The sequence below is a fragment of the Temnothorax longispinosus genome, chromosome 2 (genome assembly GCF_030848805.1).
Source record: "Temnothorax longispinosus isolate EJ_2023e chromosome 2, Tlon_JGU_v1, whole genome shotgun sequence".
In the NCBI taxonomy this organism is placed as follows: Eukaryota; Metazoa; Arthropoda; class Insecta; order Hymenoptera; family Formicidae; genus Temnothorax; species Temnothorax longispinosus.
Window position 1 is genome coordinate 442,097 of NC_092359.1, and position 11,751 is coordinate 453,847.

Genomic DNA, 11,751 nt, shown 5'->3' on the forward strand with positions numbered 1-11,751 from the left:
ATTAGATAAAGCGAGAGAGTATTATAGAAGCATTTTTAATAAATCCCGACGTATCTTGCAAACATCCAGGATATATATAAACAATACACGTACTTAAAGTGTATTAAAATTTTTTATGCAAAAGTATTTATCGCAAAATATCTTCGGTTAGTAATTACCAACATTCATTGACATTAGGACTATCCTTAACCAAGCTAGGTAGGATCGATAATCTCATTTTCACCCAATTTAGCCGAGCGCAAGATCGATCTTACCTGAACACGGCGCCCGATATAGCGACGCAATCGCACTGATTGACAAAGTGTGCTTTATTAATTGGTATGTATGGTAAACCGTGGGCTTCAATTACCACGCCCGCGCCGCGCTGGTGCCGCCAGTGGTATCCGTGTGGTGCCGGTGGCGTACGCACTACGCACACCTATCATCCGATTGTTTCACATATGTGTTGCACGCGGTCGACCAAACCGTAAAACGACACTACGCGCGACGCTGTTTATATATACGGAGAGGCATAATGTAAGTGATCAAGTGAATGACGTGATGCTACTCGCGGCAAAGGGCAACGAAAATATCTGCGCTAACGAGTTTTCGCGATTGTCATGCAACAAGCCAATGCGTATCGTAATTATTATTAATTAGCGTATATTTGCATATGTACCGATTGAAAACGATCATATATATCTCTCGATTTGTATATATATGTTATTATCGACGATAATAACATATATATTTAAAGTAACTTCTTAAAACGCATGTATTCTTAAAGTATGTTAACTATGCAAAACATGTGTGTGTAGTCATATTAGTCAATTTTGGAAACTTTATTTGCGTTCTAGCTTAAAACAATATCTTTATATTTCAAATAAACTCATGTGGATAGAGTTGTTAAATTTTACAAGAAATATTGAATAATAACGTGTTCAGCGATCGGTTAACATATAACACCAGCTTGTTCTTTCAATTTCAAATTTTACGTTACTGTTAGGTTACATGTGGTCGCGTTGGTCTGGAAAGGGCTAAAAAGGATACAATCCTTCACGCCGAAACAGGTCGAGCTTACACAAGTAGGCGAGCGTGAATCATACCTCGTAACAACGGATACAGACGGAATGTAACATCGGGCCAACTTGGGCTCTTATATGTCTGCTGACCCACGGCAAGGCGATACGTTCGTATATTACAATTCTATTTATATATATACACGACAAGTGCGACCATATTTCCGCGCAAAATACGTTACCGATGTCTATATTCTGAGTCGCAAGTCGGAAAATTAACCGTGTTAAAATTGCTTTTGCAACGCAACATTAGATACACTATCGAATATTTGCGATTTATCTTAATACAGCGTGATAGCTGAGCCATACATACCGATGATGTCAGAAGAAATGAGGAAATTTACTGAAATTGCCACGACAAACTACGACAAATTACTCTTATAAAAATATCTACAATCGTGAAAAAAATATTTAAAATTAACACCTTGGAAATAGACTTTCCACTTTGTATTTATTGACGTCACCGATATATATATATATATATATATATATATATATATATATATATATATATAGTTAAAAGTGATTATATTATATCGCTTTAATTGACCAATAAATCAATTCAAAATCTCTTCAAGGTTTATTTTAATTATTACAAATATTTCTTGAAATGAGAAGAGCTTCTTGATTGTACAAAAAAATTACTTATTTTATCATCTGTGACTAAACAAGTAAAATGTTATGTCCATATTATCAAGCTTAGAAAAAAAATTTAATTTAAAATAATATAACTATATCGCATCATATTAAAAAGTGCAAACCAATAAAAGGTAAAATCAATAATCCTAATGACACTGTGCATAATTTTGGTTTTACCTAAAGTTTCTATCTAATCGAGCGGAACAAGAAATCTGCGGAAATAGTTGAAAGGGAGAAACGTCGGCAGCAGAAAAAAAGAACGAACGTAAGTCGTAAAGGAAAAGATACGTGTATGCCGGGTGACCCGTGCTTACTCACGATGACGGCATTATGTAAGTTTGCGTGGAAAAAAATCTAAACAAATTAATATTAGAAATTTTTCCGTAGAAAAATAATCGTAGATTCAGAAATACTAATCTGAAATACAGCTTTTTAAGTAATTTATACAATTTATAAATTGATATTCAAATGTAAAGTCTTATCCTTCATAGTTATCCTATAGTTATTGATAACTAGAATTAAAAATACTTTATTGAAACAATTTGCATCCTTTTCACAAAAATTTCATTAATCATGTAAATTTATGCGTCGACACACAAATAATATAAACTATTAATTCCTAATTTAATCTATAACCTACTATAAATACCCTGTCGTCGAATATTTCTGTTACATACATGTATCTTTTCTTAAAATTTTGGTCACGTCTAACATTGGGTTCAAAGATCGAGATCGCATGTGACGTTACGTGAATCACCTTATGCAGTATATACATTTGATAGCGTAAGCGTGCTTGTGAAGTTTGTATCTCTCGGGATTGGTTGGGTGAAACAAGGTTGGCGAAAGTCGTCCCTCAGCATTGAGATTAATAATCCCGGTGGGCATTATCTCCTTCGCTACGTGACCGTACGAGGAGGACGATCGATATTGCCATAAAATCCAGTCAATTTCACGATTTAAGTCGAGCAGATCGCATAATGGTAAATCACCGATTTTAGAAAAATTTACTCCAGGGGTGGATGCGTTTTTTTTTTTTTTTTTTTTAAGATCATTGCGCGAAAATCGTAGATACCTAATGAAATAATATAATTAATATTTTGAAATAAAAATTACATAGGCAAATAATTTCATTAAAAAGCAAGTAGTGAAAAATTTTAACAAAAATGTAATTTATGGATTACAATACTTTCTAATTTTTTTTATTCATAAATCTTTGTTAACGTAAAGATTTACTTTTGATAAACAACGTTCGGTAAGAATAGTTGGCCAAAGAAGTCGATATTTGAGCAATTCCTGTTTCCATATCTCGCGCAAACAATAATTTGCACGCGCGCACGTGTAGAAACTGATGAATATTAAATTAACGCGTTTGAGAAAGCGAAATAGTCTCCCTGCATATTTTATGCGCATTTTGTGCAGCGACACGTAACCAAGAACAAGGAATTAAAAAAAGAAATTGCGGAAAGAGTTTTCTTTACAAGACTAAGGGAATCGCACAATGACTAAATTAAAAAATATGATTACTCTAAAAGTATCTAACGTAAAGAAATAATTATTCATATTCTCCATATTATCCGACATGAAACAATAGTTATCCAGAAATTGAAGCTAATCGTTAAAATTGTTAAATTATTGAAGATAAAAATGAAAATTTATATCGGTAAGATTAAAACGTGCATATTCAGCATCCGTTTATAGACATGCTGAAAAAATAATACCTACTTGAAAAGCGCGGTACCGTTTATCAAACACGCGTAAACGGTGAGAAACAACGAAATGACACGAACCGCAAGCGCCGGTAAAGATAACGATTCCCATTCCGGCAGACCGTTGAAATCGTAAAGTTCACAAGACAAACACCTCTTTACGAGCAAGTAAATATTTTATTACCTCACAAATAAACATATTAAAAAATGGTAACTTATGTGACACATGACGTTACATAAAAATGCGGTGTCCTCGCTTACGAAAAACGTATTTATGTATTTTTTAGTTCGATAAATATAGGCGCATTTTGATACAACCCCGAGATTGTGCAATGCGTACTGTCCTTAGGTATATGAACACTTAAAAGTAAGATCAATACATTTCCGCCTTTATCAAACAACCTCCCATCTAAAATATTAAAAATATATATTATGTAATCCTAGCATTTAACGCTGATGATTCCGTTTTACTTTTCCGTGCTTTTTTCAGAGATGTTATCTCTAACTAGGCACAAATTATCTCCAAAGAGATTTAAACAACCACGTTTTTAGCACGCGTGTGACACGAAACAGGCTAGCAAATAAAAACGCGATGATTCGAAAGCAAAATCGTGCGGTTCGTCAGTTTAAAAAAAGCAAACGAGCATTGGAAATTTCTCTGCTCGATATCCCGATAGGCAATTCTGTCACTTAAATATGCTACGATACTGAATTATTACGTTACGTCACTATATGAATAATAAATGACGAATGTGATTTAATGTACATATGTACAACATAAAATGCATAAATTGGAGTATCTCGATTATTTTGCAGCTGATTTTCGGACGAATACAATGAGATTTTTAATTAAATTTTAATCGCAGATGTATACTGTTAAAAACATTTTTTAAATTTATTAAATAAAAATGCCAATCTGTATTAAAATGATCGATATTACATCATATCTTAAAAAATTATTTTAGCAAGCGACTACTTTCGTTACATTTTTCCTCTATTATGAGATCTGCATTATAAGAAATCGTGCGCGAGAATGTGAATTCACGCGCTTAATTAAAGATGCCATTGTGCTGGAGTGTCTTCAAGATTAAGCACGATAAAATCCCGACTAGAAGATTACGCGATGAGAATCGCCGCACGCATGCGGAAGTGCGTGCTCATGCAGGGTACGTTCGCGCGCGTGCAGCGCAATGATGACGTAAACGGGCGTTTGATAGATGACCATAGGCGATGTCAGTGATAACAGCTGCAGGACATCGCGGGACGAATTGTCGCGGTCTTAAGAAAATGTTCGCGGCGACGTTGTTTCACTGCGAACAGGTGTTTCGAATATACTTTCGTTCCGCGGCCACCTGCGAAACATTAGTCGCTAATTATAGAGCGAATTTCACACGCGCAAGCTTCGAAATTGTCCGAAAGTATTTCGGGTGGGGCGTATGTAATTTTTCTAAGTATCTATGGAAACTGGTCGCCCGTATATTTTAACATAATGTAACTGTCATAGAATATTGTAATTTATATCGCGATAAAGCATGTATGATAAAGAGGTTGCGTTCAATCAATGATGTAATTGTGCATGCGTAATTATAACGTTATGACTAAATCGAATCGATTGCTATGAAATGACGTTGACGATATTTGCTGTCCGCATTATTTAACATTTGAACAATATAAAAAATTGTAGACAATATCAGCAGACGAACGTTGTTGTTCCTGATGCTCCGAAGCATCGACACACACATATCCGTAATCAAAAGAAAGTTAAATTCTTCTATAATTATTTCACATTCAAACACGTAACATATGATGTGACAGAATTATATGTAATCATCGTGATCAATATATTACGCCAACTTTAATCGTTTACGGTACGGAAATGTGGTAAGGTAAGTTTAATTTGGAACCATCTGTAGAAGGTTGAAACTTGTGCGAAATGCAAATTTCTCGTAAAACGTTCTAGACACTTCAAGATAATGTGCTCACAAATGCAAGTATTAGAAATATAGAGTGTATTTGGAGTCACGCAAAATTAGGTCCTAGACCAGCATCCCTATGTGAACTAGGTCATCGGCACACGCGCAGATAGGACATGCAAACAGGAGCGGCTACAGATTCCGTTGGAATTAGCGCAAGACCCGAATACGAATTTAATGAATTCTTATCATTTTTCGTATATCCAAATATCACATGTAATGTAAACACTAGCTTCTAGCAAGTTTTGCTATCAAATTCTGGTCTGAATCGATAATGATACCTTGTACAACTTAAAACTCGATTCAGTTGTTAATCATGCAATACGAACTATATTTTTGTAATATAGACATCAATTTTATTTACTTTGATTTTCGTGCAAAGTTTATATACCATACTTTTGTTGTTTCTTTCTTATTATCAAAGAAAAGAGGCTGATATTAGTAATACTTTTGTGTAGGGATTATCCAAAACATTATCAATATTGTATCAAACGTAGATATGAATAGTTGGTCTTTCATCGGGTCTGTTCGGCGACCTACGTGTCAAAATGCCATTGTACCGTTATCGGACAATACATCGCCAGTTCCGCCGTGCCTTCTCGAGCGCGTGTATTTCTCGAGCACGTCCCGCGGCTTTTTGCCAGTGGGCAAAATTGCGATAGCACACGAGGAAAGGTATTACATAAAGCTAGAAGCCCGGCTTCCATAGCGTAATCCAAGAATAAATCGTCGCCGGGCGGCGGGTCCTCTCGCGCTAAGAAGATTACTTTCGATCCGCCCCGTCTCTATGGACGACAGATGCCGTCTTTGAAAGCGCCCTTTGCTCATTTAGTCAATGTAAACGACGATAAATCGATCTGATGTAAAGAATGTGTGTTAAATACAGATGAATTAATAATGGAAGTTCAAAAAGATCATATTTGACTTTTTTATTGTAAGAAGTTTTACGATAAAATATATCGAAATAAAAAGAATAGATCTAATAAAAATAAAAATAAAAGTAAAAATTAAGTTTCCCACACAGCGGTCAAGAAATTTGATATTTTAGATAGTCCTTGTTAGGTGCAATTATAAATAGAATAAGATATTGTCAAAGTTAGGTAACTACACTTGTGAGTGGAGTACACCCTATGTCGACGAGTACGCGATAATTACATCGCGGTATCGTGCGACGCGACACCTACGGGGACACGACATTAAAGAGTTGTTCCGGCGCGGAGAGTTAGTTTATCATTAGGTGTATCATTAGGAGAACAATGACGACGTAACGCGAGCGGCGTCGCGCGTATCAAATGCCGATTGCGGCGTGTACGCGCTTGTACGTGAAAGTACAAAAAGCAATTAAAGTAGAACGTAATGTGCAGAATGAGCGAGGGATATTTCCTGATGATAAATCCTCACCATGTATACCGTTATATTACTTTTGTAATTACTGTGTTTTTGTATTACTTGTTTCTTTACTATTTTTATACATAAAGCTTTCAGTCACGAGAAACGCAGTCTTGTGAATTTTAGAGTCATTATTCTCTCTTTTAAGTGGAACTTTGTTCAGATTATTGTTATTCCTAAACTATAATAGAAAATTAGTAATAGCGAAAATATGCAACTGTGTATTTTCAAGTGCGACGTGTATAAATTAAATTATTCGCATATCAACAGCCATAACAGCCATAACAAGTTCTTTTATGAAAATATATTTCTTTAAAAGTTTAACTTGAATTGAATCTAATATCGAAGTATTAAAATTCCTTTATGATCGGTAGATATTCGCTAAAGGGCTAAAGTAAAATTTTTCTACGATCAATCGATGGAGAGGTCAGCATACTCTTTCGAGGGAGAGAAAGGAAAGGATGGACGGAGAGCCAGACAAGTAATAAAAAACTGTTTCGATCGGCAAGAGAGTGACCGATGCTGGCCGACTACAAGGAAATGGGCGGTCATGAACACGTTTCCGAGCCACTCAATGGGACGGCAACGTGTTGCCACAATAGAAACTTTTTGCAATAACATGTTTCCGATACAATAAATACCAAAGCCGTACATGCATACTTTACGGTGAGTGGTCAATATTGTTCGAGAAGTTTCGGACAAAACGAACGCAGGTATCGCAACTCAGGATGCATTTTACAAAGAAAAAGGTTATTGGCGTTCTTAAACATTAAGATAATTAAACATAATTAAAATTGGATTCCCATTTTGCGTATTTCGGTGAGTAAAATTTAAACTAGGAATAAACTTTTGTCTGTATCACATGAAAGTGATTTGTAAGCTTAATTGAACTTTCGTTACTTTGTGTGCCTTGTGAATGCGAAAAGTTTTATTTCATCACAACCCTGCGAAGCTACGTTTACCACGCATCGATTATATGATAATATGAAATCGTTGAGCGTCAATGCGTAAACAATAGCACACGAGCGGATTGCCTGAACCACAGCTTTCTACGTAATTATGGAAAGCAGATGCTATTTATTCTTTATCGTGACACATTTCGATGCACACGCCATGACGCTTTGATACCTTCGCCATGGGAGACATCCGTTATTCTGTTTTATAACAGATTACCCGTTACGCGTTTTTAGGCGTGCGTGCTCAATTCAATTGCGCTTTGCTCCAATTTATTCGTTAATTTTAATATTATCGTAATAATCTGCAGCTAAAATTAAAATTAACGGATAAATTATATAAAAAGAAAAAATTGTTAAACCGTTTTCCAATAAAACGTTATGGAGCATCATCCGTTAACTTTAAACTGCTTTTGAATTATATTATTGACTTGAATGATACCTATTTCAATTATTGCAAAAATAGCAGATGTCTTGTACATCGAAGATACACAAGAAGTGTCTTAAAGTTTATGGTTTGGTCGTTTAGTGGATAAATTATATCGTAGCGAGACAATATGAGGCACTCAATAACGATTAAACTAATAAAATATAACAAAAAATAATTTAAAAAAAAAAACCAAACTATTCTTTATAGTATATTACAGTTCCATGCAAGTCCACGATTCGTTTTTTTTTTCTTTTCGAAATTGAGTCATTTGTGCTAACGTAACGTACTTATTGAATTTTTGATGACATTTAATGAGCTTTTAACACATGTGCCTCGACATTGCCTCAGACGGTATAGCGACATGCCACCGCGATAGTTGAGATATGAAACGCTCGATAATCGCGCGCGCTGGTATTCCAGAGATCGAACGACGCGACACGCATGCGACGGAAACAGAAGTTTCGTTCGACTTGAAAACTTGCACCCTTTGTTTGCAATGTGTATGCGATCCTCACGCGTTGAACGTAGACAAGCAAATATCCTCTCGATTAATATTCACACCCAATTAAGATCTATTCTAGAATTTACTTCTCGAGCGAGAAATTTTTTCACGAATAGCAGTCTGCATTGGCATTTCTCGCGTCTACTCGTTCGACTATATTAAATGCATCGGATGCGTCACGATTCACGTTTCAGACGATAAAAAACGGCATCGATTTCGCCGCCTAACATCCACACACGCGATGGAGCACCGATCTTTAACGAGGGATACGATGTCGCGAACACGTTCATGTTTAATTTTCTCTGGATTTTAATGTTTTATACTTGACAGCAGAACCCTCACGGCGTATACCGGGGTATGCCGGTAAACCGAATCTTAACGTTAAAAGGTAAAAATTTGGAGATTCGGAAATCGCGTGCCACGTTCATTGAGCATTTGAGCAAATCGCGTAAAGAGGAAATTAACAAATATGGATACACAGCCCGCGGATCGATCCCGGAGCGAATCAGCACGGTGTGACGGGGTCGGGAAAGCCGCTCCCAAAAGGGAGGAGGATCTTCCTTCCTCTCGTTCGAGAAGTGGCGATGGACGAAAATGCAGGATTTTAAAAGCAAGCACCGTGCACCGGTTGAAATACTTGAAATACGCGGAGGAAGAAAGAGAGCGAAATGGGGGGGAGAGAAAGAGACGAAAATAGAGAGCGGGGGCAGAAAACCTCCTCGAAGCCAAATCGAGAGAGGAGGAGAGACGAACGGAGAGAGAGAGAGAGAAAGAGAAGAGCAAGAAAAGCCAAGTGACTCCTCGCGGCAAACTCGACTGGTTACCCCTCCCTCGTCTCTCGCCCTGTTTTTTTGGACACTTAGGACATCGTGCACTCACCTACGCACACGCAACTCTCTCGCATGCTACCCACATATGTATGTATACACAGTATATACACACACACACACACGTATAGAAACGTTACACGCGAGTTCCCCCCCCCCTCTCTCTCTTTCTCCTTTTCTCTCGCCATCCTTTCGTACTCCGAATACTCCGGATAATAAATACATACTTACGTGTCGAGATGCATACATGCGAGAGCTAAGCCTCGGCGACGACGTTGGCGGCTACGAGGACGCACGAGGACCAAGGCGGCGACGGCGGCGATCGACGATAGCGGTAGGAATCGTCGTGATGGTCGTGGCGGTGGTAGGTGGTAGCGGTCGTAACGGTGTACGGTAGTAGCGGCGATGTCGATTGTCGCGGATACCCTGAGAGATGTCCGCGAACACGGCAGCGGCACCGACGGCACCGACGGCTTAGACTTCCGTCGGCGCGGGCGACGACTCGCGGACGACGGCGACAGTGACGGCAAGACTTCGCCGACGGGCACGAGAGAGACGTCCAGAACACGGCGTTCGCGGGTTGCCTCCTCGGTGGCCGTACATCGGCGGAGATGGTGGAGTCGTCGCGGACTCGTGGAGTCTCGACGGGGGCGGGGGTGCGCGCGCGCGTGCGAGAACGCTCACGGTCGTTCGGTGTGTGTCTGTCCCTCTCTCGCTCTCTCGGACGAGCGTCGTTAGCTCTCACTCGCGCACCTACCAGCTTCGTTTCTTACTTCCTTTCTTTCTTCTCGCGGTTTCACCTCTTCCGATCGCCGTTTCTTTCACTTGGCCGTGTGTCTCTCTGCCCGTCTCTTTCTCTCGCGCGCGTTCGCCGCGCTCTCCTGCCTGTCCGTCAGTAACCTAGAAAGCGGCCGCGGCGGCCATTCAGGATTACGGGACCTCCGTCCGTCCGTCCGTCCACCTCTTGCTCGCCTCTCGTCGAAATCAAATGACGGGGCTCTCTTCCTCTCTCTCCCTCTCCCTCTCTCGTCTTCAGTCCTTCTCTCTCTACCCAGCGAAATTTCGCACACGATTTCTCCACGTTCCGCCCGCGTCCGAGGTCGGAGTTGTCGACGCGAAGATGAATAGATGATGCTGCTGTGCTCACGCCGCGAGCGCATGCACGTTTCGTTCGCCCATTACGGCACGCTCGCTCGTGCTCTCCTCGCGTTGCACGACGACGAATCGACTCCGAGCGGGCGTAGGCTACGACTACGACGAGATTCTTCCACGCGGACGGCGCGGCGGACGGACACGACACGCTCGCGGACTCGCGACCAGCGACGCTCGGAGCAGTCGGAGCTGTACGCGATACCGACCAACCGACCGGCGCGCGATCGCCACACCACACGACCACACGACCACACCGCTCTACTATCGACACTGTGCAGTGTGCTCCTCCTTTCTTCTCTCCTTCTCTGTCCCTCTTTCTCTCACGGCGCGCACACTGTTGACTGTACTGCTGTACTCACTCTAGTCACTCTGCTCACTAGTCACTGGGCGACGGGCGTACGATCGCGATCGCACAGCCACGCACAGCGGGCACAGCGGCGGTGCGGCAGATCGGCGGGGAGCAACGAGGAGCGAGCCGAGCGACCGAACAGGGTGAACCGTGCGAGCGCGTGAGCTGCGAGCTCCCCTGCTCCTTTGGTTGGGTCGTTGGGTGTGCTCGAACTCGAAAGGCGGCGAGCCGCGGTTAAGCGGCAACGACGGCCACAGCGACGACAGCGACGATTCCGACCACGACCACGACGGCACCGACCAACGACAAACGCGCGACCGTGACGGCGCGGCGGCGTTGCCCTTACGTCTTACGTGCCGTGTCGCGCGACACAACCGCGAATCGCGAATCGCGACGTGCGCGCGGCTCGGTCCCCAGTCCTCGACGCTCAGGGATATTCGCCCATTTGTGACAACGTTCCCGCGTACTCCGAACTCCGAGATGCCCCGCGTTAACGACCGACCGTCCCCCACCTATCGCCACGCACACGCACCACGCACGGACGCACGGCACTTGGATTTTTCAAGATGGCGGCGCGCTCCGCCAAGCGCCGCCATCAGTCATCCAGCGATCCAGCTGGCCGCGCGTCATTTAAATTCGACGCCGTCGCGTCGTTCACCTCGAGCTCGAGTTGTCGTCTAGCTGTCTAGCGGCTGGCGGCGTTATTGATTCGTTTTACATTTGAAAATAAACGAAAGTTGAAAAGGGAATAACCTGACTTAAAATACCTAGGG